Consider the following 27,665-nt stretch of genomic DNA (forward strand, 5'->3'; position numbering starts at 1 on the left):
CACTGACAGGGGGTTATTTGCACCCATATACGTTTTCTCTCCCATTATTCTATGGCAGCTGCTTGCTGCCAAACATCTCGGTGCCGCTGATGGTCATTTCTTTGAGAAGTCCTTCCTGTCTCAGCACTGTATTTTTCTTCTTTAAGACTCTCTCCGAGAAGACTGTCATTTTGCTGTCCTTGGTCCAAAGTGTTATTTAACTTCTGACACGAGCCAACTGCCGGAATCTGATCATCAGGTTTGAAATCAGTAATTTCCTCGAGCAATATTCACACATTCATCATAAGTAATAGCCATTCACTACCTTCGTGACACAAACTATTCTTCAAAAACAAAGAACTGTTTTTTTTTCTTAAAATAAAAAACTGTGCATTGTCAGAGTCCAAGGGCACCGTGCTTCAAATAAAACTGGACTCTGGAAACTTTAGAGAAAACCAAAAGTAGGCAATAAATCAGCCCCTCGGTGTCTGGCGGAGAATGAAAAAGCAAAGCGGTCGGCCGAAGTGGGGAGCTGCAAAAGGGAGGCGGGCTCCACGCAACAAGTTCTTCGAATGGACAATTGTGTTTAAAATATGTATGCGTACATACGCAGCGTACGTGTACCGTATGTATTTATTTGATTTATTATTTCTTTATTTATAGTATCCGCACCGTGACGCTACGGGTATTCGGGTGGTAACGGTCAGGCTTTCGGCAAAACCTCATTTAACGTTTTCATGCTGCATACAAGCAGTGTTTACTTTGAAAAAAAAGCTTAATATTTCACATTGTTTTCTTTATTCCTCCCGATGGTTTACAGCAATCTTACTGATCAAAGCCAGAGGAAAATGGTATCAAGGGAGCGTTGCTTCCAATTTCAAAACGTACTAAATCAATAGAGGGAAACAGACAGCATTCCTAATTGTTGCTCTCAGCAAACCTCAATGTCAAATTAAAAGGCTGCAGTTGAAGGCACCGATTTTAAAAATGTATGGCATAAAACGAAAGCTTCGCTACGTAATTGTTAGCTACAGAAATTAACGGGAGGCTCACAGAATTTACCATTATTTTCGTGTTTGTTTGCGGAACTGTTGCTTACGGCTGCCACCGCCTTCAAGGTCCCAGGTTCAAACTCCACCTTCTGCAGTAGTACCCTGAATAGATGCGGTAAAAATGACCCTGCTGTGTAAACGGGTAACTTGTCGTAAGCTGTTCTGAAGAAAACCGTGAGCCAAATACTAAGTAAACAAACGTGTGTAACTGAAACCCTTATGTGGCACTCAGTGCCTTAACGCAACACTTTGAGAGTCCGAAAATGGGGCGGGTAGGAAAAACTGCTTGTTGAGGGGAACATTTTTCTAACTGCTCTTTCTGATATTGAGATTACTGCCATTCAACATCATTCCATAAGAGAAGCAGAGAAGAGATGGAAAAATGGAAAAATTCTCAAGATTTTCAAATACAGAACATTTTTCCCTTTTTTCGTAGCTTTTGCTACAAGACGGGAAACAAGAGCGGCAGGAGCAGCAAGAAAACAAAGAAAAGTGCCAAAACAAGAGTCATGTCTGCCTAAAATCCAAGCCATAAATAAGGAGGCTAAGTATCCAGTATTTTAAAGCATGTAGAGGTATAATTATACTGTAACTCAAGCCTCCTACATGTCTGGCCATGGCCCTTAGAGGCAGAGGAGCCAAGCGCTTTCAGCGGGAGCCACGGGTCCGTGGCGGCCAAAAATGTGGGCTGAAAGAAAGAAATGGGGGGAGACACTTACGGCCTGATGAGGGAGCTGGCAGATAGCTATCAGAGTTATCACTTCGCTCGACACACCGGAGCCTAAACAAGTCTCTGTTTTCATTTCCATATACGGCGCTCCGTCTTTTGTTCTGACAGAGATAAGATGTATAAATTATGAGCAGCTGACAAAGTGTACTCCAGCGCCCGAGGCGCTTCATCAATCATGTTCTGCGTGTCAGCAGGTAACTGATGTGGCCCCTACAGGCACATCTCGTTTTAGGTGAGGGGAGAGAGGAATTAAAGCTGCTGTCAGAGTCCCGGGTACAAGTGCTGATCCGTATTTAACAATCTCTTTATAGGAATAACAACAACAACAACAACAACAGCAGCAGCAGCAGCAGCAGCAACAACCACCTCAGCAGCACCAAGGGCCCAGCCTCAACAGCCTTGGATCCATTCTGGGGTCTGACTCGTCGCCTCGACCGCTCGGTCACGTCACACGCGCTCGGCCAGGATTCCGCAACGGCGGCGAGAGTTGATCGGAGGACGGCGACCGAGGCTCCGGCCCAGGAAGCCCAGGAGGCCCGGGAGGCCCAGCGGCGGACCACCCAGTGTCTGGAAGGGAGGAGCCCCAGACGCGCTCTTGAGACTCCCCCCCACCCCACCCCCTCTTCCATCTCACTCTCTATTGTCTGACTTGCACTTCAAAGGCTGCCGCTGATGTTCTGCAGATCCTGTTGCTGTTGACGTCTGGTCAGTCTGCCGAAGGAGATGCGAGGAAAGATGGGATCACATTATAGCGAAAGCCCAAGTGCGCTCCTCGACAAGAAGCCGAGACTAAACGCATCTAAAGACCTCGCTCCTTTCCCCCCGGCTCCTTTGTTTACCGCCGCACGCTGCTGTCTGTCTAGTCTGCCTCCCGCTCAGGGATGAGCCATTCGAACCGGCGATCTGCTCCGGAGAATATGCTGCCGCGGTGCTTTCGGTGCCAAGCTCGCAGCCGCGCATTATGTGTAAAAGAAGTGACACAAAGTTAAAGTGAAATGACCTGATTTAATTGACATTCCTGCAAGACAGACACGGCGTTCGTGGCCCGACTGCTGCGTGGCAGGAGGAGTCTGGTTACAGGCGCTCATCTCATTTGCGTTTGCGTTCACGCGCCGACTTCGGCTCAGACATAAACATAATGAGACGGCACGCTAAGGATATGACAGGTAAAACAGGGTCCTTTCACATAAATGTTTACACAGCCCTCTGCGGGAATTATTTGGGTTACTTCATCTGGGCCCCTTGTTATCTCCAGCGAATTTCAGCTGCTTTCCAGCACGTTGTGGGATTTAATCTCTCCGAGTGGATACGCCCTGCCACAACTCATCAACCACCCCCCCAAAAAGCCCCCCCGCCCCACCCCCGACGTTAAGGCAGATCTGGATAATATAACATTAGAAAACCCGCATGTTAGGGGAAGGTAGCTGCACGTCTGTCCTCACGAAGGCGCTACACAAAGGGTCAGGACCTAGAGGCAGTGGTGTCACGCACCAGCTACCCGTGTCTCGCAGACAAGAGAACACCCGTAACACCCCAGCAGCGGCGACTCGCACATCAGCTCTTCGCTCCAAACCAGCACAGAGTGCAGCGAAGGAAAACGATCCTACTTGTTCGCCACCTTACCGCATAAATACACCGTTCCCCGTATTAAACGCATCTAGTTATTCAGGTACCGACTCGCACTCAGCACTATGGGCTTTGTTGCAAAAAATTTACTTAGGACCGGGATGTGACTGTTTTTCAAAGGTTTCGTATATTTAACTTCATTTTCCAAATTAAAGACGGTGGCACGCTTGAGTTATGACTTTAATGGAGCTTCGTCTAATCATTAGCTATTTGACTTCTATTACCGTTCATGTGTAATTTAGCTCTGTGCGCCAATAGGGGAAACGTGCTTGATTAATGGCTGCTGTAGATACAAAGACAAAGAACATTACACAGGCTGCTTCATTCCTCACGCTGGGCTCCCTTAATGGCCCTTTCACCATCGCAGAGAAATACCAGGCTCATCCACCCCGGACAGGCCCAGGTGCGAGGGTGCGGGCGCAGCGGCCAGGTCAGATCTGCTCTAAGGTGATGTAACGGCCAGTCGAGGCCCCCCGAGACGCCCCGCATGTCTGCGGTCCGGTCGGACTGCGCAGAAAGATGAGCGATCGGATAGCCTGTACGAGCGGAGCGCTCGGATAGAGCTTCACTGTGAGAACAAGGTAAAAGAACCTCGCCGCGGACCTCCAAGAGCCGATATTTTCTGTTTGCAAACAGACATCTTAACGGAGCCTCTGAAATGTATCTGCTCATTCTTATGCTGGCGTGATCAGCGACCAGGGGAGGGAAAAAAATAAATAAAAATAATCTACTACAGCTGAAAGCTTGTTACTGTAAATAGAAGGAATTTAAACAGCTTTTGGCAACAAGGGTGTTTCCACAGACTGTTCTGATACACTGATGTTTTAATGTAATACAGAAATACACGCGGCGCCAAAATGCAGCAACCTTATAGTTATGCTGCTTAAGTAGGACCTTGAGGTCAGAGGTTTCATCGTGACATTGAAAGATGATATCCAGAGCAAGAACATAGCTGCTCTTGGTAAAACTGAGAGTAAGACATGTTTAGCAAGTCTCGTAATGCTCATTTAGACTACAGCTTTCCCAGACATGACCGTGCTCTGCGTACATTGTTTTACACCGTTGATAAGACCATTGAAGGACTTTCGTTTTCCTTACATAGTGAACGAGAAATTCGTTTTCAAGGGATATCATCACGTCAGAAATGTAATCTCTTGCAATGCTAGGCCCTACATACAGTATCATTCTCTATTTTAATGTGCATTACTTCATGCTTGACAGTATGCAACGGGCCCCAAAGCATTCAGCATGAACAAATACGCTACATTGATCTAGTCGTCTCTGATGTTCGGTTCAAGGAATAGGAAAAACAATCATTTTAACTTAGTTTCCCCACAGGGTAGCAAAAGCACTCATTTCAACAACAAAGAGAAGGAGGGTTGCCATGTTTTATGTGACGAACACAAGGAATGGGCTGAGGATGGAACAGCAGGAAACTCCTAGTGGGAGAGAGAGAGAGAGAGAGAGATAGAGAAAGAAAGAAAGAACCACCCTGTGCAAAGGAGAAGAATAAGTCAGTGTTGAGGGGAGCTCAGAAATGATTCAACGCTGCGAACACGTGTCAGTAAACGATAGCGCGCAGGAAGCCGTCTCGGCGAAATATGGTCTGGCTTCGGACGCGGACGACGGGAGGACACGTCGCCGGTGTCGCTCTGGGTTCGCGAGCTCGCCTGCGGTTGCGCCGACCCAGAGACGGGGGCGAGCGAGAGGCGCGCCGAGACGTGCCGAGCAACGCCGGTGGTGAACTTGACCTCCGCGGTGTCACTTATCCCGCCGAAAAAAATCCAGTGTGGAAATTTGCCTCTGTCTGGGATTCAGAGGCCCTCGCAGTCGCCTTGAAATCTGATGAGCGATAAAAGAATGATGAGTTCCGCGACTGTGACTAAATATCACTGTCGGGAGACAATTATGATACTTCCCTGCTGTTATGCAAGGTGTGAATGGCGTGCCGAGCCTTTTCCCGATCAAATTGCTTTAAACAAACGGCGTGATTGATGGTGCCAGCTGGGAAACAAACAAGGGGATGCGATGGCTATCATGGCGCTGTCTGCCCCACATTACTCCCGTATCAGGTTATGTGGGCACAACGTTTCATTATCTAATGCGACAGAGCAGCTTGCTCACAACAAAAGGGCGCCACCACTTCTGGAGCTGGAGGGTTTCGAGTAAGCGATGGACTTTAACCACGCTCCTGTAGCAGTGGCCAAATGCAGAGATTGCTTTCAGCAGCAGGCATTGTACGTTGACAGACCAAATTAATTGCTCACAAGCTTGTATTAATGCAGTTTACCACCTAGCTGGAGATCTTCAAGAACGATGGCAAAACAAGTCACTCAGAGCGAAAAATCTGACCAGATGTACTTGTTAAACTGCAACGGACCAACTTTTAATCTAGCGACCATAATTAACGTTACACCTCGTCTTGCTGGTGTCCAGCTGAACCAGGAAGTGTGGGGAAAAACTCCTTTTTGCAAACGTAATTCCATTCATTCATTTAGCTGATGCCTCTCTCCAAAGTAACTTACAATGTTTTACACATTTACACATCCGGGTAATTTTTACTGCGTCAACCCAGCATAAGTACCTGCTCATGGGTATTAGAGCAGTATGTGGGATTTGAAACCGTGACCTTGGGGTTCAGAGGCAGCAGCGCTGACCACTATGCTACCTGCCGGCCCAGGACGAGCAAAAGAAAAGCACATTTTATTTATTCAGTTTTTCGTTTTTACTATGTTTTTCAGTTCTTGAGAGATAAAGAATTAAAAATCCAGTCTTTGTAAACATGGCTAACGGAAGCATGTCTCCACAGCGGAAACGCATCCACGCTGCGGAGCGCATCATCTTGCCTCTAGGCTGACATCTATATTCAAAGGCCGCTGACATAAGAGTGAGACACGTCGTTCCTTGTCAGTTCAGCACAACATTAAATTTGTCTCTTTTCCAAAACTAGCTGGTCGTAGTGTAAACAAAATGATGATTTATTGTCTTGTGCGAAAACGAGATGTTCATGCAGATCCTGGAACCGTTTTCCATGATTCCATGATCCACATCATTCATCATGCTAGAAACTGTAATGTCACAAGTAAACTTGCGGTCCAAAATTTCATTCATATTATTTCCTGATGTTAGGAATCTCTTACTTGCGTGTCGCCTTTGTGCTCCATCTACTACTGAGAGAGAAATCCAAGCAACGTAAGTGTCACTTGACCTCTCTGACCCGTGCTTCACCCAGGAGGACAGAAGGACAGTGGGAAGCCTTAGACACCATTGGCTGGAACTCTGCCCTTTTAACCTCCTCCATTTGGGTAGTAATGGGCCACAGGGTGCGGGTAGCAGATGGCTAACAAGCCCCGGTCGCAGAGGTTTTCTCGGCCCGGGTGACAGCAGGCGCTTCGGCCTACGCGGCGGACGCAACAAATTAACGCTTGACGTCTTTCTCCATCCCGGTCCGCACGTCCATTACTGTAGAGACGTGCCCAAAATATCCACTGACATGCGGAACCAGCGCCGGGCTTCCGCTCTGCCCGAAAGGCTCTGCTGTGGCTAGCGGTCTGCCGAACAGACAAAACACGATCACCTTCGACGCTCTGCACAAAGCTTAAGCCTCATGAAAGATTCTGCATGAATGTGGGTCCCACTTAAAAGCCTTCTTAAGTGTCATTCACGATATAAACCCTTCGACGGCAAAACGTTTAGAGCACATTTAGCATTTAATCCCCCGGAAGCCGAGCGGTTTTTGTTCTCGTGAAGAAGAAAAAAAAAATCAAAGAGTCCATAGGAACACCAGCCCCCCCAGCCCCTCCGCCCCCGCCGCCCCCGCCGCCCCAACACGAGGGCAGCTCTGCTGAAGTTGTCAGCACCGCCTTTTCCTACAGGTTTCTCTTGCCTGACCTACAAATAGCCCTTGGGAGCATTAATTATAGACGAGCCGGAGCTGTTGAAGAAACAGAAATGGCTGGATGTTGTTACAGTCCCTGTCACCTACTAATCATGTCCTGTGACATGATGGGGCTTTACTTGATCAGGTTTCCCATTAATCATTCTGACCCATCGCTTAAACTCTTTTTTCAGGGAGATTAAAGTTTAAACCTCTCATCCTCATCCATTCCAGCAGCCGGAGAGCTCTAACAACTCCCACACTCACACTCAATAGCTCGCGGTCCCTTGAGGCCGCCGCAGCCTATTTATTTACTCGAGGTCCTCTTAATAGCCAATTGACTGGTTTCAAATAAAAGTCAACATTGTCACACACCTAATCCAGTTTGGTCATTTAGTATAAAGTGAAAATCTGGACATTAATTGACTAATGCAATTAGCTCTTCAGTACGCTTCTGAAAACAGGTATCAATGGGCTGCATTTGGTCGCTGCATATCCAGCCTGGTCGGTGTCCAATTACTTAGGGGTCTCCGTCCTCGAAGCCCTGACCAAACTCCGGGAAGAGAGAGACCGGAACATTCCATGTATGAAATGAGGAATATTCACCGTCCCCTGGTCCCGACCGATGCATCTACAAGCCATTTCTTATATTCTTAATCTGTGGTGTAGATGTGAATCCATCATTTAAACTAAGGATTCCAATTAGTCTGCAAACCAAGCAGAAGGTTCGGCTTTTTCTCAACGTCGCTTTTCAGGGCGTGTTTTATTATGTTCAGGCCAAACTATCCAGACCACATGGTCCCAAAGGTCAAACAGGTGAGGCGTATCACCTTCCGGAGCTTTCTCTTATACGTATACGCTTTTGGAGGATCTACTTTCTCCATTTGCTTTGGACCTATCCGGAGTATGATCAAATGCAGCATTCATATCTGCATAAATAAAAAACGTTTTCTATAGAGTCACATGGCGGTGAATCGTATTTTTGCTGGATTCACTCTGTTTGACATTGAGACCTCTGGCCGCGCGTGTTTCCCATACTTTGCGCTTATGCACCAGTTGCTCGTCAGATGCAGATGCATCTTGCAGGTTATAAGAAAAAGCGTCCACTGAAACAATAGCCTTATTTCTGAGCGATGCAGCATAAGATTAAAGGTCATTTGGTTTCCTTTTAGGGGACACGAGAAAAGCAATCAGAGACCTGTCTCGCGTATCGAGGAGACTTTTCGAAAAGTGTTGCCAGGTCACATCATTTTGAGATCGTTACAGCTTCAGATAAAAACAAACAACACTCTGCTCTGTTATTTGCCATCACAATCTGTCTTAATGATGCAGTCAATACGCGCTAAATAACAGTGTCTTCCGTGTCTGACAGCTGCGGACATAATTGACCAATATGTTTGTAGCAGAAAACGCCGTGGACAGAAATTCCAAGCAAGTGACAGAACCCATTAAAGATGCCACTAAATTCTAAAGTACTTACAAAGCAATGTCAGGTCAGGGATGAAGGAGCTGCCAGTTATTTGCGATCGTATCTATGAAGGTGCATTACCTGGTTCCCTAAAATATGGTCTTGTTAACTAATATCCACTGAGTACATCACAGGAGTCCAGTGGCTGTCAAATGTGACAGACTATTTTTCTATTTTCTTTCTGCCCGTGGCACGAGGGCAGCGCTCTTTCCACAAAGGAAAAAGGTTACTGAAACTTTCATTTCTGCGAGGACATTTATATGTGAGCCGTCCCTAAAAAAGTCCCCAATTCAGATCAAAGGCGGCTTCTTATTTTTTACTTTATGGCACAATTTTGGCTGATAATGTGTATTTTTCACTTGGCTGGCCACTGGAAACATACATACGAGTGGACTGTAAAAAAGAGGGAATTTTTGAAAGGATACATTGAGCATTATTATTATTATTATTATTATTATTATTATTAATAAAAAGAATAAGAATAATAAGAATAAATCACCAGTGCTGCCAGGTGTCACTACCGCTGTCAGGGCGGATGAGGACACGTGTTTCACGAGGATCAGCTCGCACGGAAATGAGAGACACAAGCAGACAAAACCTGTCTTGCGCTTGCCAAAACTTCACCTGGCAGCTCTAAGTGGCAAAAATGCCACTAAGAGAGTCGGTGCGAAAATGTAAAATGTACTAAATGCTTTACCAGAGCCGGACCGAAACCCCCCGGAGGAGCGGAACGCCGCCGACTCGCACAAGTTCGCGCTCCTGAGCCAAGGAGTGCTTTTTTTGTGTATGTTTCTATTCAAAGGTGGCCTACCGTTGTCTTAGAAATGACAATAGGTGGAAACACTATCTTTCATTACACAAAGTATAAATAGTGTAATCTATCAGCGCTGTCAATCAAGATGATTGATTACAGGCTGTCAGAGAGGAGAGTGACATATAAGAAAAGTTTTGTTAACAATGCCTATTGCTAGTCTGTCTGCCACAGAGGCTGGTGATTAATGTGTTGTCAGCCTGTAATCCCACACCCCCGGCTAATGAGGCAAGAATTTATCATCTTTACAGAGTGGCACATGTCAGAGGGAAAGGAATCCAACTGCTGGAAACAATATACTTTTTCTTACCGTGCCTGACAAGTCTGACAGGCTTTAAAAATCACAAAGAAGCGTTGTGTAAGCACAAGCTTAAATGAGAGAAGTTTCATTCGGCGTATTCTTTAAATTCGGCAAATCAACAACTATCGCCGGGAGCACGCGGAGAGGAGGGGGAAAAAATAAAACGCACATTGCCGTAACTTTGAGCTAACGTCTCCTTCACGACCGGACGTGTATCGGCAGCTGGGAGCAGGCATATCGGTATATTTTCATTTTTGTTTTATTTATTAATAGCTAAAAACCGATTTTACGTTCACTACCGCTCTGCATCAAAATGCTTAACTGTTTTCTCTAAAAATAAGAATTAACGTGCAATAGGACCGGAAATTTCTACCAAAAAGGGGACCTCCCCGTCCCCCATCTTAACGACACGCATGTAGTCGGGGGGGGGGGACGCAGTTGCCGTGATCCGAAATCAGCGGGGCAGCGGCCAGGCTGCACTTTGGCGCAGATTCTACGCGAACAAAGTCTCACGATGGAACCGCTTCCTCTCGGACACCGTAGCAACGAGGCAAAGAGAGAGGACTTTACAAACAGGCCATCTGTGTTTAATTAAGCTGGCACCGTCACACAGTCGTGTGAGGAAAAGAACATTTAAAGTGCAATTAAAGTATGAGGAAGGATGCTGAGGGATCGCCCCGTTCCCCGCAGAATACGGCGCAGAACCAGCAGGCCGAGCGGCGTAATTGCCAGGAACGTCAGTTAATACACATCATAATGAAAGTAAAACAGCACATCGGTAACCACTGACAAAACTGTACACACTTCGTCTTTTGTGAGGCATTAGACTGCGGCGAGTAGGGCAGATGTTTCGCTCATGGCAAGAGGCCGTTGCTGAGCTCGGGTGAAGGGAAAGAGCGACCGAACTGCCATGTCAAAAATCTTCAGCAATGTCCTGACAAATGGAAAAACAATATAATTTTTTGCTGAGCTGTTGTAGATATTTGCGTAAGAGAAACTCTGCCACGACGCAACATAAGAAAAGGGATTTATCCAGTTATGAAATACGACTTAAATTCTAACGCACTCATTGTATGTTTCTTCGGACAAGAGCATCTCATAAATACATGTACATTGGATAGTCGGTCAACTTGGACTTCTCTAAATCTGAAAATTTCCTTTAGACCGAAAACTACATCCCAGCATATGAAAAGCAACACGATAAAAAAATTATTTTCTTTCTGACCTCTAATTTTATTTAATTCTATTTCATAATTTTGTTTGCAGCAAATGTCGACATTAAGCTACTGCAGTTTTTCAAACAACACAGTTCAAAATAGCTATAAACTAATAAAAGTCATGCCTACCTCAGTTCAAAACGCCTATCAGTACAAATGGAAATGTGTATAGTGAATATTTATGTACTGTATTTATACAGTGCATAAATATTCACCCTCCGGCCTTACGCCCTGTGTTGCCGGGTTAGGCTCCGGTTCCCCGTGACCCCGTATGGGACAAGCGGTTCTGAAAATGTGTGTGTGTGTGTGTGTGTATTTATACATGTGTTCAGAAATGATTGAGTTAATGACAAGCAGTGACAGCAGAAACAACAAGAAGATTAATTTCTCCCAGTTTCTCTCTTTGGTTTTATGCTTATTTACATGTTCATTTAGTTCCCACCACCAAAAAGAAAAACGCAGAAACATGAGCTTGTTAAACATCTAAACATCTAAATTTTAATGGCAGTATTTTGTTCATGTAGGCGGGGCCAAAAGGCACTGAGGTTGAACACACCCTTCGACCCAAGCGCATAAATCAATCAGGGAGTCATAATAAATAATCACATGTGCTTTAAACTTTTACCGTCTGCTTGTGATGTGTAATTTAGTTTGAGTTATGCCAACGCGATGACTCATCCCCTCAGCTGCAGCTGTTTTCGTGAATGCTGACCGTGGCTCGACCTCCACCCATTTGCCGAATCGCTTGCGGAAACGTACGAGCTCCGCGGAGAGCCGGGTGCTGCAGTCACGCCCCAAACCTCAGTCCGGAGGAATGCTGGGAAACTTCTGCTTTCATCTTGCCCTTAACTCTGCAGCGAAATAGGCCCTTTGGTCCGAGCGCTTCTTCCCTCTGAACTGCGGATTCTTTCGTCGCGGACTCCTCGAACCTATACTGCTTTTCATTACGACGACGAACGCGAATGGATGTCATTTTAACGCTCGGACACGAACGGCCAAGAAGTTCAGCAGGACCCCTTTTCTCGTAGCGTCGTAGTGCTATGCGTACAAAAAGATGACTTTTCAAAGTTCAGAACACATGAAAGAGAAAACTACACACACAGGTGTAGATTATGAAAAGTTTCCGAGCTGCGTGCAGAAGTACGCATTTGCTGTGATCGGCCAGTAGGGAAAAATTAACTCCGCGTTCCTGAAGGCAGCTAAAACAGCAGCCGTACAAGGGCGCTTTGCATCGAGACACTTACCTGCCGGACTCGTAGCGTGTCGCACAGTGCCGGGAAACGGGTCGTACGGACCTCCGAACATCAGTTATCAGGCGTCGGTCGGCCGTCTGACAAACACCCCGATTCTCGAAATAGAGCTCCGCATCCTTACTGAAACTTTTAACGCGTTGCTCCAAATCGAACGAAGGAGCCCACGTTTCAGAGAATTTAAAACATTTCCAAAGAAGTACAAGTTGTGACGATGACAATACGAAGGGAATAATGAAAGAGTGAGAGTGTGTGAGGACACTGTGAGAATCGCTAACATTCAGCAGCAGCGGTAAGTAAACATGCGTTAATTAGCTCCCGAATCACTTAAAGTGAACGATTTCAGCCCAGTTCCCATGGCTCTGCTGCTCTCCAGTTGATCATGTTAAAATCAATATTTGTAGCCCAACAGAAAGCTGGTAAAGCAAACTATATTTGTGGAACACATAGAAAACACTCACATACATACAGTACATGTATCTGTTGAAATCTACACTCATCGATATTGATAACAAATAATGTCTCGGTGCCATATCCAATAGGCCTGTTGCAAAAAGCAACATTATTATTACCGCCTTTTGCAAGAAATGCACCTTGTAATAAAGTATCTGAACCAAACTCTACAACAGCAGCAGATTTATTTGGCAAAGCAGCCACAAATCTTCATTAGAAAACAGGTCAAAGAGGAATTCTTGTTTTCATATGATGTTTGTCCCTTTTTGTGGAGGAGGTGGTGGTGGGGGGTGCAGCATGAGTGTTGTTTCACTGTTGATTCAAGACGCACGCCTGTGGCCCTAGAGGGCTTCTGGGTATCTGGTTTTCATTGCACCTCAGCTGTTATTTAGCCAATTAAATCAATTAGGTACTGGGCCGCAACTGCAGCTCCTTCCAAAGGCGATATAATGAGGAGACGCCGTACCGAGGCGTAATGAAGAGGGGAAGCGTCCCACCAGGAGCTCTCCATGCTCATGTACGTGTACGTTTTGTACCTCCACACAGCTATCGACACTCGCACTCTTACACGATTTGTCAGGTGTCTCTTTGATTATTGGGACTACATTCTCTTCGGCCCACGACGAAGATTCAAACAAGCTACTTGTAGATTATTTATTGGTACACAGATTAAACATTTATAAACTACAAGGGAATTATGATCATATGATTATATGAGTTAACTTCGTTCACGCCACTTTTGGGTTCTAATACAGGTGTGGGCCACACCATCCTACGCCCAACTGAACGTCTACGATCCCTTCTATTGAACTTCTCTTGATGTCTTCTGAAGAGACTGAGGGCCAGAAAGATTAGAATACACTTCTGCTAGCAAGCAAAGGCAGTCTGTCCTCATTTCTGGGCTAATATAACCTTTAAGGAGACAGGACCTTATCTTGTTCAACAAGAGACACACATCAGCGGGCCGTGACTCTTGGTGATTTTGTGACAGTGCGAGCAGTCAACAGCCCGTCCCTTGAACCGCGGCGGTGGAAGCGCTAGGAGGAGAAGCCGCCCCCTCCTTTCCCGCTAACGGGAGGGACTGGACCTTTCCGGGTTTACATTTTATCAAAAGTCAAAGAACTGGTTCAAATTAATAGTGAAATCTTGCATTGCTGTTTGTAGAAACTCAATAGTCGATCAGACAGAGCAGACAAAAGCCTTTAATTTGAAAAACCAAATTGACACTCTGTTCATAGTATTTAGCTACCCAGACCTCACGTAAAACTGTACAATATTTATACTTTGTACTGTTAAATGTACATTACGAAGGTCTCGTCGCACCACCATATATAGTAACCCTGCACTGAACATATGGTTAATTCTAGAAACGAACCGTTTCACGAGCTTATGAGGCAATACAAGCAAATATAGGAAATAGACTAATATGGCTTAACAAAAAGCTTGGCCAAAATTTAAATAATGCAACATTTTTGTTATTGTCACTTTGGGTCTCCCGCAGGCCGTCTGGAATGATCCACGAAGACGGTCAGAGCAGAAGAGCAGAGGGAGAGAAGGGAACACGGCAGTGACCGAGCTCGGACGTGGACCGTTCACTCGGACCCCCTGGAGAAAGAGCGACACAAAGGCCCCCCGACAGGGACGCACAGACAACAATGCGAAGCTTTAAAGCAAAGTGACTGAGAGTGCGGTGTGAGAAAGGGGAGAACGGCGAGCGTACAGTAAGAGGGAGACAAGAAGTCGCCTCAATTAGTTGCCTCTTCACCTTCAAGAAAAGCATTTTGATACTTGAGAATTATTCTACTAAAGTGAGTTTTCCTCAATTAGTCCTGCTGTCATTCTTTGAAAAGGTTAAAAGAAAGGCAACGCGGGGTGTGCTAATTAAAGTCTGTTATAACACTGTTAACAACAACCTTTATTTTAGCGCCCCGACAGCGTACCGAAGAAAACAAAAACGCAAACTAGAGCCGTCATCTGATGTAACCTTAGTCTTTACAAACGTGCCCACGGCGACAGATGGTGACAAGCCTCTTGAGCCATTTCTCCAACCAGGACCAAACCAGGCGGCCCAGTACAAAGTGGGAAAACAGTCAGTCGCTCCTTTCATGGAAAAGCTGCTGTGGTTCTGCCGGGAGAAACATCGTCCAGCCAGTAGGACCTGTTCTTGGGCGCTCCCATCACATTAGGAGTGTGTTATCAGCATATTTTGGATGCACAAAACACTATTTCCTACTGATGAGCTGGCTCCACGCTTTAGTGCTTCAGTATCCTGCCGAAATGTTTATTCGAACCCGCGCCAAGCCGAGCCGAGCTTCTCCAGCAGAGAAACGCCTGTGTGAAAACACAGCCAACGTTCTGGAGCATTAGTCACAATCTACAGCCCCGTCCAAGACGACACGGGTTCTCCGACTACAAGTCCACAAGAAAAAAGTAGGAATTATGAGGCTGGCAGTGAAATTCAGCAGGTCATTTATTCCTTCTGCAAAGAACCTCAGAACGTACAATTAAGGTTTAAAAAAAAAAAAAAAACACTGATGTCTTCTTGTGAAGACCTCTGTCTCTTTTCGACTCCTCTATAGCACCTCCACAAAATAATTTTGCTTATATCTGTCAGATATTCAGACATATTATAGGACCCTGAATTAGGACAAATACTTGCATGAATGAATGAATGAGTTTCATATGTTTCGCGCCACCAAAATATTCTACTTCTACCAGCAAATGTTCTCTAAAAAAAACTGAAAAACATACCAAATATTTCTCAAACAACCATGGAAGTTGATGAATTTTTAATATTCAGATGCATATTATCCTTTTTTCCAGAAAGTACAGTCAACAACAGAAATCTGTAATTACACGCATGTTAAAAATAGGGTATCGATCACATTGTCCCGACAGCAACCCCAGGAAGACGAACACCTTTAGTTTTTCCACGCTTCTTTCCTTCAAGTCTAATCCTATGCAAGAAATGCACAGAAAAAAAGTTATCGATTTAAATTAATTATGTGAAATATGCTCGGCCCGGCACTCCATGTTTAATCAGCACTTATTCGATTTGGAAATAAGCCGGAGCTTTAGAGTGGATCGCATCAAGAATATTTAACAGAGAAGTTCCTAAAAGCAGTTTTCCTCAATTACTCCCTCTGTCACTCTGTTGGGGAGAGGAGGGGGACAAAAAGAAGAGAAAAAAGAGAGAAGAGTATAAGAGAAGAAAGCAGGGTGCGCTAATTACCGCACGGCTGTAGCGCTCTTAGCGACGAGTTGTGCTTTAATGTACGACACCCCAGCGGAGGGAAGATAAAAGCGAAGCGCACCGTCATCTGTCGCGACCCCCCACTCCGCGCCGCCGTGTCTACACTTTCCATTAATTGGTGACCTGCTCCACTGGTCAGCAGACAATAGCGATGATGATGAAGGCAATTAAGGACAGAGTGTACACATGCCCCGCGGAGCTTATTATGGCCCACATATCAGCTCGTATCAAACTCAAAACAAATGGTATGTAAATGGTGCTCCGACGGCGGTGCTGAGCTAAAGAGCAACGCTCCAGTGTGACCCGCTCGCTCTTACCATGAGCCCGGGCACAACGGACACTTGGACACACGCCGCAACGGAAACCCGAGAACGTCTCTTAGTCCGCCTCTGACAACACGCGTCTCCAAGAGGTTCTCCTTACTCTCTGACTCATATTACGAGACGCTGTATTGATGCGAAACGGTCACAGTACAGAAGCCCAAGTATAAAATACTATAATTAATACTGCAGGCCCTGAGATGGACTGGTGTCCCGTCCAGGGCGTACCCTGCTTTACACCCTATGCCTTGGGCTCACGCTCCGGACCGCCGTCACTCAGGCCTGGAGAAAAGGGAAAAGAGGATATTATTACAGCAGCAAGGGCAAATTTGCATAATTATTGCTCATGCTGTATTAGCGTGGTGATTTAAAAAGAAAAGTCACGCCCCGGTGAAAAAAGTCCACGATTTACCAAGAAACCAGATGTTGTATTTAGTTCCTTATTTCAGCGGTATATTTACATTTACTTTAATTCGTTACTGAACTATGTCGAAGTTTAGAACGTTGCTCATAAATTAGTCTGTTCTCTTTACACGCGGAAATTCATATCGTCATTTGTTTTCATACAAGAAAAAAAACAGGCACACGGCATTCCGAAATGTTCACGGGGTCACCGCTGGCAACGAGCTCTTGTACGTCCCAACGGGTCGACCATCCCCTCCCAGGCACAGGCAGCGGGCCCACGGAGCGTTACCGTGGTAAGTCTCGACATGTTCCCGCAGCGGTTGTCTCCTCCTCCAAGCGTCCGGTGTGAATCGAGAGAACTTGTAGAGGAACGGACTCGAAGCCTCAAAGCATCCAGCCTATAACTACGCTGTGTGCTTCTCTTCTGCGCACCCTTTCCTTGTGATGAGCGCACAAAATTCACTATTTATGCACTATTTCACAGCGAGTCCTTGGGAGGATCTTTGCGACAACACTGCCCACAAATCCATGCCGCCTCTACCAGGGAATCAATGAAGAAAAACGATATCGGAATCTATATCATCTCTGATACTTGTTTTGTTTTCCTTTTCCGCTAAATGACGAAAACATGAAACGCACTGAACAAATCTGACAATAAAATGTCAGAACACTATAGAGAAGATTTTGAAACAAAGATGTTTCCTCATTATTGGGCTCCTCTTTTTAAAGTCCTTTCAAACATATCGACTGCTTCGGTTTTGCCCTTTGTTGCCACGGTAGCGCGGCACTTAGCCGAGCGCGATGCGGAGCTCCCGGGACGGCGAGGAGACCGAGGCCTTGTTGATTCGAATATGATTCAAATAAATATTTCATGATCACTCAATTTCATAAAATCAATTCTTTCAACAACGATCAGCCTTCACGTCCAGGGGAGAGCTCTAATTGAAACACATCTAACAAATGGCAAGACAAGAAGTCGCGGGAAGGCGCGTACGTGCCGCACAACAGGCCGACGAGAATTATTATAAGGCGAGGGCCTAATTAAGCAATTTGGAGCGTCGTGTACGTGAGCTGTCCCTCCGATGCGAAGCGCTGTCAGGTTCAACAACGGCACCGCGAACGGACAGCCGCCGTCTACTTTGATCTGGGCTTATGCATATGAAATGAGGTCAGAACGTGGTCATTAAAGAGAAACTCCTTTATGTGGCAATCAAGGCACGCAGGAGCGGTTCTTCAAAGAGCCGCACATGAGGGATTTGTAAGGGATTTTGACAATAAGGCGTGTATAAACAGTGCAGTGGGGGCGGATTGGGGGGGGGGGGAGGGGGGCACAGCTCTCATAATGAGCACTGCCCTTCGCACAACTTACCGCACATCTCAATGACCGAGCACACGCAGGAGTTCGGGCTACAGAGCACGGAGCAGGTACAGGGACCGGAGTTTCCTTCCGGAGCGGAAAGAGAAAGACGAAGGAGAAGAAGACTTTTCCCGAACGGCCACTTCAACGTTTCAACTACGACCGCGGAGAATGAAAGATCTCACGCGTGAAAAGAATGTGATACAATTAAAGGTGATTTTATTAAAATGAGCAGGCCGGTCAGGACAATTTCGCACAAATTCATCAATGACTGGTCTGCACACTCACCTTCTCACACGTTCAGGCAAATTGTGCGACCTGTCCGCTAGAACCTGAAGCGCAGCTGGAAGGAGTATCGGGCAAACGAGAGCATCGAGTGCATTAAAACACGCTTTGGAATGAGTCTTTTACCTTTTTCCTTACCTTTCTCCTCATTTTTCCCCAACCGCATTAGTTCCCACCGCGTGCGAGAGCAAGTCGCCGACGGCCACGTTTTCACTCATTTACACGTATTCGTTTAGCGGACGTGTTTCTCCAAAGCCACTTAGAATTCTAAGTTACCTGCAGTGATTTACCCCTTTATACAGCTGGGTAATTGTACGGGAGCGATTCAGGTTAAGTACCTTGCTGAAGGTGGGATTCGAACCTGTGACCTTTGGGTCCAAGGGCAGCGGCGGCTCTACGAGCTACACTGCCAGCTGTAGTACCATTTCAACAATCTGAAACCCTGGCACGACCGCCGAGCACAACTGTCTCGCTATTCGCCGCAGAGTAGTGACCGAAGCACAAAGTTCACTATTAAAAACAGCAGAAGTAAACAAACAAGTGAATCCAGTTTGTACACAGTACCTGTGTACTGCAGAAAGCCTTTGACCCATAAATAAAACAGATGGGGAGAGTCAGACACTGGCTGTAGTAGTAGTAATAATAATAATAATAATAATAATAATAATAATAATAATAATAAAATTACTTCCATAGCTTTGGCAACAAATTTATTTTGACCAAAGTGAACAACCTCACCGCCACATTTAAGCGCAAATCTGAATCAGTGGGCATCAGAAATCTTTTTGAGCACAATAGATCATCATCAGCTGGGAAGGAGAAAGCAAATTCACTAAATCCAAATTCAGATTGGCAACAGCAACTGCTGATCATTGTTTAATGCGAACAACAGTTTCCAAGGCTTCTCATGTCAGATTATACGGCAACAGAAATCTGGCAGCAGAAGTAACGTGTTGTGGAGATTCCGCTGTGCTCAGTACAGCGCTGTCATTTTGTTTTTCTGCTAACCGTTTTCATCTATCACTAAATGGCCTGTAAGTACCCACAGCTGGCAAGCTAAAGAGTCTCCGTCAAAAGGATATTATTATAGAATTACAGTAATTCCTGGAACCTACAAGCAAAAACACATAAGGCTGAAAAATCGTTTGTGAAAGACTAACATGTGTGTATAATATCAAGACAGCAGATAGAGCGTGGAACCCATACTTAATGTTCCCAGGAGTTGTTCAGCCTCAATATATCAGCAATATTTGCAGCTGCATAAATGAGTACAGCATAAAAACACGTACGTGACCATGCGAAACTACGTATTTAGCAACTGTGTAAATTATTTGAAAACTACAGTACCATGTTTCCATCTAAGTCTCATCATTTGAGAATATCACAATATCCGTGGACACCTACAGCACATGGAGTGGATTAAAATTGCTTTAATATCATTTGACGAGGGACAGTAAAGAGGAAAACACGGCGTCAGCGTTGAGAATCCCCTGACCATCCACTGGGGCCCCACCTTGTCCACTTGGACCTCTGCGTACGTTCGCAGTTCTTCCATCCGGGCTCGTGAATGTCGGTTGAACGAGTCGAAAGACCGGAAAGTCATCATTCGTTTCAAATGCGGAAACTCGCTCGGTTTCGGTAACCGCCTGTCCTTGCGAGGGTCGCGGCTGTCCGGAGCCTATCCCGGGATCGCCGGGCGCCACGCTAGGAGGCGTACGCCCGGGAAGGGATGCCGTGTCCGCCGCAGGGTGGCCGCACACACGTTCGGTTCGCTCACGGCGAGGCACTGCGGGCGATCTAGAGTGACCGATTAAGCAGAACGTCGCTCATCTGGAGTTTGGGAGGAAGCCCATGCAGACACACTAAGACACGCTAAGAGAGCGCGCACGCGCACACACTGAGGGTGCTCAGACTCCACGCACACAGAGCTGGATTCCGGCCTGCGACCGAACAGCCCGGGCGCTCCGAGGCAGTAGCCCGACCTGCCGTGCCGCCGTGCCGCTTCTTAAATGGGAAAAGCATTTAGAGGTGGATTTGTGCCACTGCGCTACGATTCATTCATCGTCTTCGACTGAACATCCCTGAACGACCACGCACGAGCGACAAAGTCGTTGCGATTCTCAAAGCAATATTCACAGGGTTCTGATGTAGTAATGATCACTAACGTAGTGGAGGCGCTCCGCTCCTTCCAGGCAGCATCGGTCGTTTCGCACAAACAAAGCGCCAATCCCGCCACAAACGGGACACGGCGTTCGGCCCACCGCGGACCCGCGGAGCAGCGCCGGAACCGCAGTCGGACTCACTGCCCACATTCGCCGTGTTCACGCTCACGCCGCTCGACGACTTTCAGGGCGTTTCGCGCTGCCGCAGGCCAAAGTCGCACACGTTCGCACACGTTCGCGCCAATAAAAAGTCTCGGGGCCTCCGCGCGCGTCTTCGCGTCGTTTACGTTCCGAGGTCGGAAGAAAGATCGCAGCGAAGTCGTGGAGGGAGCTGCTGGAATTCGCTTCCCGTCCTTAACGCCGAGCGCGGAAGAGAGCGAGAAGAAACGGACCGAAGCCCGAAGAAGCGCTTTGGTGTAAAAGTGTTTCCCCAGCAACGGGACGTTCCGAGCTCCGCGCTCCCACCACCACGGACGTGCTCCCGGAGCTCGAGAAGCGCCCGCAGCTGTCCGCCAACACGGCACCTCGACCCCTTTCCTGGAAAAGCTCGCAGTCTGTCACGCTGAGCGATGGATTTTTAAAAAGTCAATAGTTGTTATAATTCGGCAACATCCGCACATGACACAGACAATAATAGTCTGAGGCCTTATTAAAAGTAATCAGTCCTAAAGAGAAAAAACGAGAGAGAAAAAATACATAGAATATTCATTTTAAAAATAAGCTCAACTACAACTGCCAAACTGTCATTCCTGTAACACTGATATCTTTTTAAGCTTTCAGGCATGCTCTATATTTCATTGTAGTGGAAAAAAATGTCATGAGATACATAGTGATGACAACAGATTCTTTCAGAGGAAGGCAAAAATTGAGGGAACCAGCATGTCAAGATGGAAATTCAAAGGAAGAGAGACAACAGCAAAGTGGAGGGTGAGAACAGATGGGTGAAGAGGCGAAGACAGCAGCCCAAAGAGAAACTCAACAGATCCTTCATGCAACAGAGAAAAACAAACTGACGATGATGACGATGATGAAGACAGATAGCAAACCATCACACTTTTCAATACCGTTGGATCACAGGTAATGAAACAAAACATGCATGCCAGTCAACTTCTGTCATTTTCTTTCTATTTTTTTTTCTGGAGTATGGCAACCATTGCATTTCGGTGTTGAAACGTACACCTATAATAATAATAATAATAATGATAAGAATAATAATAATAAACGTAGACGTATGCTAAACATTTTTTTCATTTCTCTTGAACTTCATTGAAAGCTCAGAATTAAAGTTGCTTTACTCAAAACCTTCCCCCAGCAAAGTGCAGATCTGAGCAGTTAGTAAAAGTACATCGCTGTTTACCACGACTGCCACGCGAGCGCCGCGACGACAGAACGCTAGCGGTGGACATAAGGAGGAGCGCGAGCGCGGTGCGATGCGGTCGGACACCTTCGGTAGAGCACACCGCGCTCTTTGGCTCGACGACGCGCCCTCCCTCTCCGTCAGCCTCTCGTGGACACGAGCGGCTCGATCGATACGTTTGGCGGATCAACGAAAAGGGGGCGAAAGGCCTTCGAGGTGCCAACGGGTGACGTCCGGCATCGTTCGTTGCAGTTAGTTGCTCAAGGCCGGTCATACGCCGCAGGGCCACTTTCGAACCCTCCACCACCGAGACACTCTGGATGGGTATACAGGCTAGTGCTCCACCTTGCGTGACCAAGTCCCAGCTGTTCGGCTTCAGAGGGACACATATCACCGGCATATTGGGTAAATATTAATATTAACAACATTATTGACAAACAGAAACGGTTGAAATTAGATGTATGAAAGCAGATGTACAAACAGGAATATTTTTACACTGTGCGAAATACAGAAGAATCTCATGTCCCAAAATAACGAGCGGCAAAGAGACTTTGGAGTTAAACTGCAACGGCAAGAAAAAAGTTTTCATCGGGGTCCTTTGTGACACGTGATCCCAGCGAGAGCGACGATAATTAATACAAAGCGAAGGCGGCAGCTTCGCCCTCCTGCGACGTCCGTGCGAGCGGAGCGGAGTCCTTTGAAAGCCGAGCTCCGCCACAGAGACGAAGGCCCGAGTCAAAGACGAGGCCGCGGGGCCGACTCCTCGATCCCGGACCCGCCGCAACCTGCAAGAGGCTTAACCTTGTCAGAGAGGAAATACGCTGAACCGAATCAACAGTCCCGCTCGGGCTGACGTATCGCTCCGTGACACGTTATAAATATTACATCTGCGAACCGCAGACACTGCCAATCAAAAAAGAATGTCTTTAGTTAGCAGTAAATGAACCGTGGGATTTTGCAAGAAAATAACTCCTTTAAGGTACTTCCGTGTGGTAAATGATTAATGCCGAACATATCGCTGGAAAATGTGCTTAAAGGGAAAAGGGTCAAATGAACCTGTACGCTTCTTTCGATACATTTCTTGACAAGCGGCAGCGGCAGTCGCGGAGTCTGACGGTACCGTGGAGCCATTGAGGACCATCCAAGGTATAATTAATGTATAATGTGGTACGCGGAACACAGCGATCTGCGGTAACAGCAGTCTAGACATGAAATCAATTATCACATGATTCTAACGGGGAATGAAAACAAATAGCTGCATATTCTTAAGTGCAGCCGCTGCACATACATCCAGTATCACGGTAAACGCCGGCTTCATCTTATTTACCAAAAAAAAAAAAAAAAAGGAAAAGAACCAAAAAAAACACGAACCGCGGTAAAATTACAAAAAGCACGTTCAGACACACACACCGCGGGAGAATGCGACTCATTCCTGACGCTGCACCTTACTACTGCGGTTCAATGGCCTGGCCGTTCGAAGCGCGGTCGAGGGACTTTTTGGCAAACCGCGTACGGCCGGTAGGGATCCACGTGCCGCACGAACCCAAAGCGACCGGGTTGTTTTCGTCGTCTCCGTTCCCCGACGACGGCGGGGCCAATTTCTGCTCCGCACGGGTGTCCTTTAAAACCGAACATTTGAGCAGGAATTCGGGGCTGGTTCCGTGTCGGAGGTTAAGGCGCGAAGGGTCCGCGGCGCTGCCCGAAACGCCATTTACCGCGCTGCGTCCACTGCTATGAAAGAACGCTTCTTATTACTTACAATCAAATTTACTACGGCCTTCAAAGGCCTGTCACACTTATTGTACTCCAGCTATCGGAGGGTAAATTTAAGGCCCGGATTTTGGCATATGCTGAAAGAATGCAGCTGTTTTGTCCCCTGCTTCTTTCTTCATTTCCTAGGTGGCTTGGTGCAGAACATTAAAACATTGACAAAATGATGGATGCCCTGTGGTAAAATGGTTAGCGATTGCCGGGGCTGTGAAACTTTTCCAACGTGGAAACAAACAGCTACTTCACAGTGCATTCATCACTAATACATTCACTTCATTGGAAAATGAGCCCAAAGTGTCAAAATAAAACACCGCTGATCCAGCACTTGAATACAAATGCCACCCTGCCAAAGTGACACACACACATAATTACACCATTAGGTCACGCCGACCACTTTTCGGGACTAAATCCACGCCGGAGACGGTCGCACGGACTTGACGGGACCTTCGCGTGCACGTTGAGAACAGGTACTGTGCTTGACTGCACTCGCCAGGCGTGTGTGTGTGTGTGTGTGGGGCACAGCCAGGCTCCTCGCCTTAAGGGCGAAAGGCAAGCGCGGCTCAGAGATGCTGTTTTACGGACGAGACGAGAACCCCGGACGGAGCCGACGTTTCCGTTCATACGATAGTAGAGTGCGACACCCAATTTGTCAATAAATCTAATTATTATTCTAGCAATAACCTGAAAACACGCACAGCGGTACTCTGCATTAATCTAATGTACAATGCGTGAAACGCAATGCCACGCAAAGCGGCAACATTGACGTCATCGGTAATCGCAGTCACGCCACCGGCAAAAATGCAGGTACCGCCAGCGTCTCCTGGAAGAAGATGGACTTTGCCGCTTAACGTCGTCACGTAGGAACGTTTCCCCGAGACGGACACCGGTCCCGCTTGAGAACTCTCGTGTCCTTCGCCACGGCGCCAGGTGTTGGTGCGGCGGGGAAGGCGAGGAGCGGTTCTGCGCGTAGAGCAGCTCCGCACCTTTACTACGTTCCGAGCCGTTCTGCTGGCCTACTGCTAGTTTTGGAGAAGAAAAGCCGCCGCGGAGTCGGTCCACTTCCCCACTAGAGGGCACCGTGCCACAAAACCTCGATATTCCAGGAGAAAAACACACTCGTATGAAAAGAGTACTTTCACTTCAGAATCCCGCCGCTGCTTCCTGTTGTCCGGCGAAGAGCTCTTCCGCATGCAAATAGAAGTAACTCGCGTAGCAAGAACTACTCCACAAACTCCCTTCAAATGTAGGCGCAGCAGAGAGAAACGAAGGGCCCGAGGAGCGTTATTCAGAGTTGAGGGGCGGGGGGGAGTGGGGGGGGGGCAACCCGGGCGACCGCGGGTCACTTCCGAGGACAGCGGGGGAAACGATGTGCTCCCGCACCCCGCCGAGCTCCTTCGGGACGACGGGGAAAACGATACGGCCCCAAATCGGGTCGTCCATTATGCGCAGAAATAAATACCGCACCCCCCCCCCCTCCCCGAATTTGGGGACTGAAATACTCCGGGTTTGGGCAGAAGAGTGAACGACAAGAATTAGTGGCAGTGAGCTCCCTGGCATGCCGTGGCATCCTTCACACGCTGGCAGGATGAGGGATGAGGGTCACTTAGTGACTAGCGGGATCCAAAACAAAAGGTTTCAGCAGTGGGGTCCGTTGGATGAATTTGTCAATGTCTTGTGCCTTGAGGCGCCCAACTTTGTCTGACCCTAACCGCCATTCCCAAGATAAATACCTCTGTCACCATTCACCTTCACTCCCTGGACACAAATTTAAGTCGTCATCCATCATTTTAGCACACAAGTATTGTATTGCGACAAATGCAACGGGTATAAGCAAAAAATAATAATAAAAAAAATTCATATATATATATGTTATTTACTTTTTGAATTACGGGATCTTAAATGCGTTTACATAGGGCCGTCGAGCGGAACAATTTGCGAGCCGCAACGAAACGTATTAAAAGGAAAAGAGTCTCTCCACAATGTATTACGGCGACAAAGTGCGGCTCTCCACACGTAACGAGCGCCAAGGAGCGGGTCGACGGGGGGTCCTCGCCGACTACAAGTCGCGGTAGGCGCGCAAAGTCGGCCTTTTCGTTTCGTTTCCATGGGCCTACGTCACGTTCATTTACATTTACGCGTGCCTGCCCCCGCCAAAGGGGAAGAACACATAAGGCGACGACTCCCTTCTAACACGCTTTCTAGACCTTTCCGAGAAGAAGAAACCGCAGCGAGCAGCAAATTACCGTCTCGAGAATATTTACACGATTTTCCCCAAATATATATTTCGGTGGAGAAAACAAACGTGTCGCCGCGCGTCTGCCGGAGGAGCCGAGAAAAGGCCACGTCCCTCGCATGGAAATGCAAACGCTAATGGCTCGTTTCTGAATAAGTGCAGCCTGCGCTGTGGCCAATGTCAGCGTCATAAAGCGCTTTGTTCTGCGCTTGTGTTATGCAAATACCGTACTGTTATCCGCAGGATCTTCAAATGGTCCGCAAGCGGCGCTGGGGGAAGAGGCACGCATGCGAGAAGCGCTTCGGGGAAGGTATAAAATAAAATGACAAGGCATGAAGGGGGACAAAGGACCCGGAACACTGGAGGGAGTCGCCTATTGAAGCGCCTTTCTTGTCGTCCCGCGAAATTGAGACGCGGTGCGAGGAGGCCGCGGACGCCACTGCGCCCGACTCCCATTACACCTGTCTGATTTTGATATTTTTTGCCATGTAATGTTATTAGCTGCTCGAGTTAAAAGGGAGCTGCGTGGCACTGGGGGGTTGCTTATTAATTGTTGTTTTCATGTCACCGCCGCTGCGTGCACTCGCTGATTTAATCAGGTAAATTCACAGCCGGGGGAGAGGGAACAAATAATGCGTGTCGCCGGCGCTCGGCCGCACTCCTCCTCGCCGAACTCCGAGAAGCATTTTACACGGCGAGCGGCGTACCGACCTCCGCGTGCTTTTCGCGTCCTGCCCCGTCGTCCCCGAGTCGCCGCTGCGCCGCGGGTCCGAGGGAACGGGGCCGGGCCGATGGCGGGGGGCGCCGTCCGTCTCCTCCGTTGGGGCCTCGCTCTCTGGCGGCGGCGGTCCTCCGATGACTCGGCAAGCGGCCCGCCGTTTCCCGCACGTGGGAGCCCCAGGTAGCTCGATCCCACGCATTTCCACCACCGACTCCAGAGTCACATCTGAAGTGACAGTATGTGAAAGATCTCAAGGTCGGGAGGTTCACCGGTGCCCAACAATTAACCCCTCCGCTAACCGCAGAGCTCCACGTCCCTGCTTTGAGCACAGTATCTTTACCCCAGTATACCACGTCAGTCGCCCATCTATCATTTTAGCATTAGTATTTTCACGCCGTTGCTGCGAAAAGGTAACGCCAAACAGCAGGACGCACACAGTCTACTCGACCTGAAGGCCCATCTTGTCTTCCATTTGCACAAAGACCTCCTGTTGAAAACGTGTTCTCATCAGAGACATGAAGAACGAGGTTACTGTTCTTGCTCGGTGGGAAAGCGCAATATTGCACTGGACGATACAAGTAAGCAAAAGTAACCTTATACGTAATGTCCAGCTTCACAATAACGTTGGTATCAAGTGCAAAACAGGTATGTATGGCACCTTTTCAATGAAATGTCCCGTGTGCAAAGAGAGGGAGAAGGATGGACAGATGGACAGATCGATAGACAAACACTAACAGAGACAGGCTGATTGATAAACTCCGGCTGACAGGGGACAAATACTTTGGGCTTGTTGGTTGAGATGTCACTCACTTCCACTATTAGTATGCATGCATTTCAGGTCAGATGTCTTCAACCTGTGACCACAAGGTATAAAGCCACGACTCGAAGACTTGGAGAGCGAACATTTTCTCCTAACAAGTGTCAAAAGGAATTTCGTGATGTCTTTTTAATAAGTTCATTCAGTGATTCTGGAATTAAATGGTTATTCCTTCTAAATCATAATCTTTTTTGACATTCTGCTGCATATGGCCAATAGGT

The 27,665-nt window shown here is 47.2% G+C and overlaps 1 long non-coding RNA gene across 1 annotated transcript in view; it reads right to left on the minus strand.

The window, feature by feature from the left end:
* The window catches only part of LOC114909443 (uncharacterized), a 107,424-nt gene extending 80,760 nt beyond the window's left edge, over positions 1 to 26,664 (minus strand). Inside the window, exon 1 of the long non-coding RNA XR_003797319.1 lies at positions 26,618 to 26,664. This is a non-coding gene — a long non-coding RNA (uncharacterized LOC114909443). The remainder of the gene's footprint in view (positions 1 to 26,617) is intronic.
* Positions 26,665 to 27,665: the final 1,001 nt, after the last annotated feature.

The sequence above is a fragment of the Scleropages formosus genome, chromosome 24, assembly GCF_900964775.1.
Source record: "Scleropages formosus chromosome 24, fSclFor1.1, whole genome shotgun sequence".
In the NCBI taxonomy this organism is placed as follows: Eukaryota; Metazoa; Chordata; class Actinopteri; order Osteoglossiformes; family Osteoglossidae; genus Scleropages; species Scleropages formosus.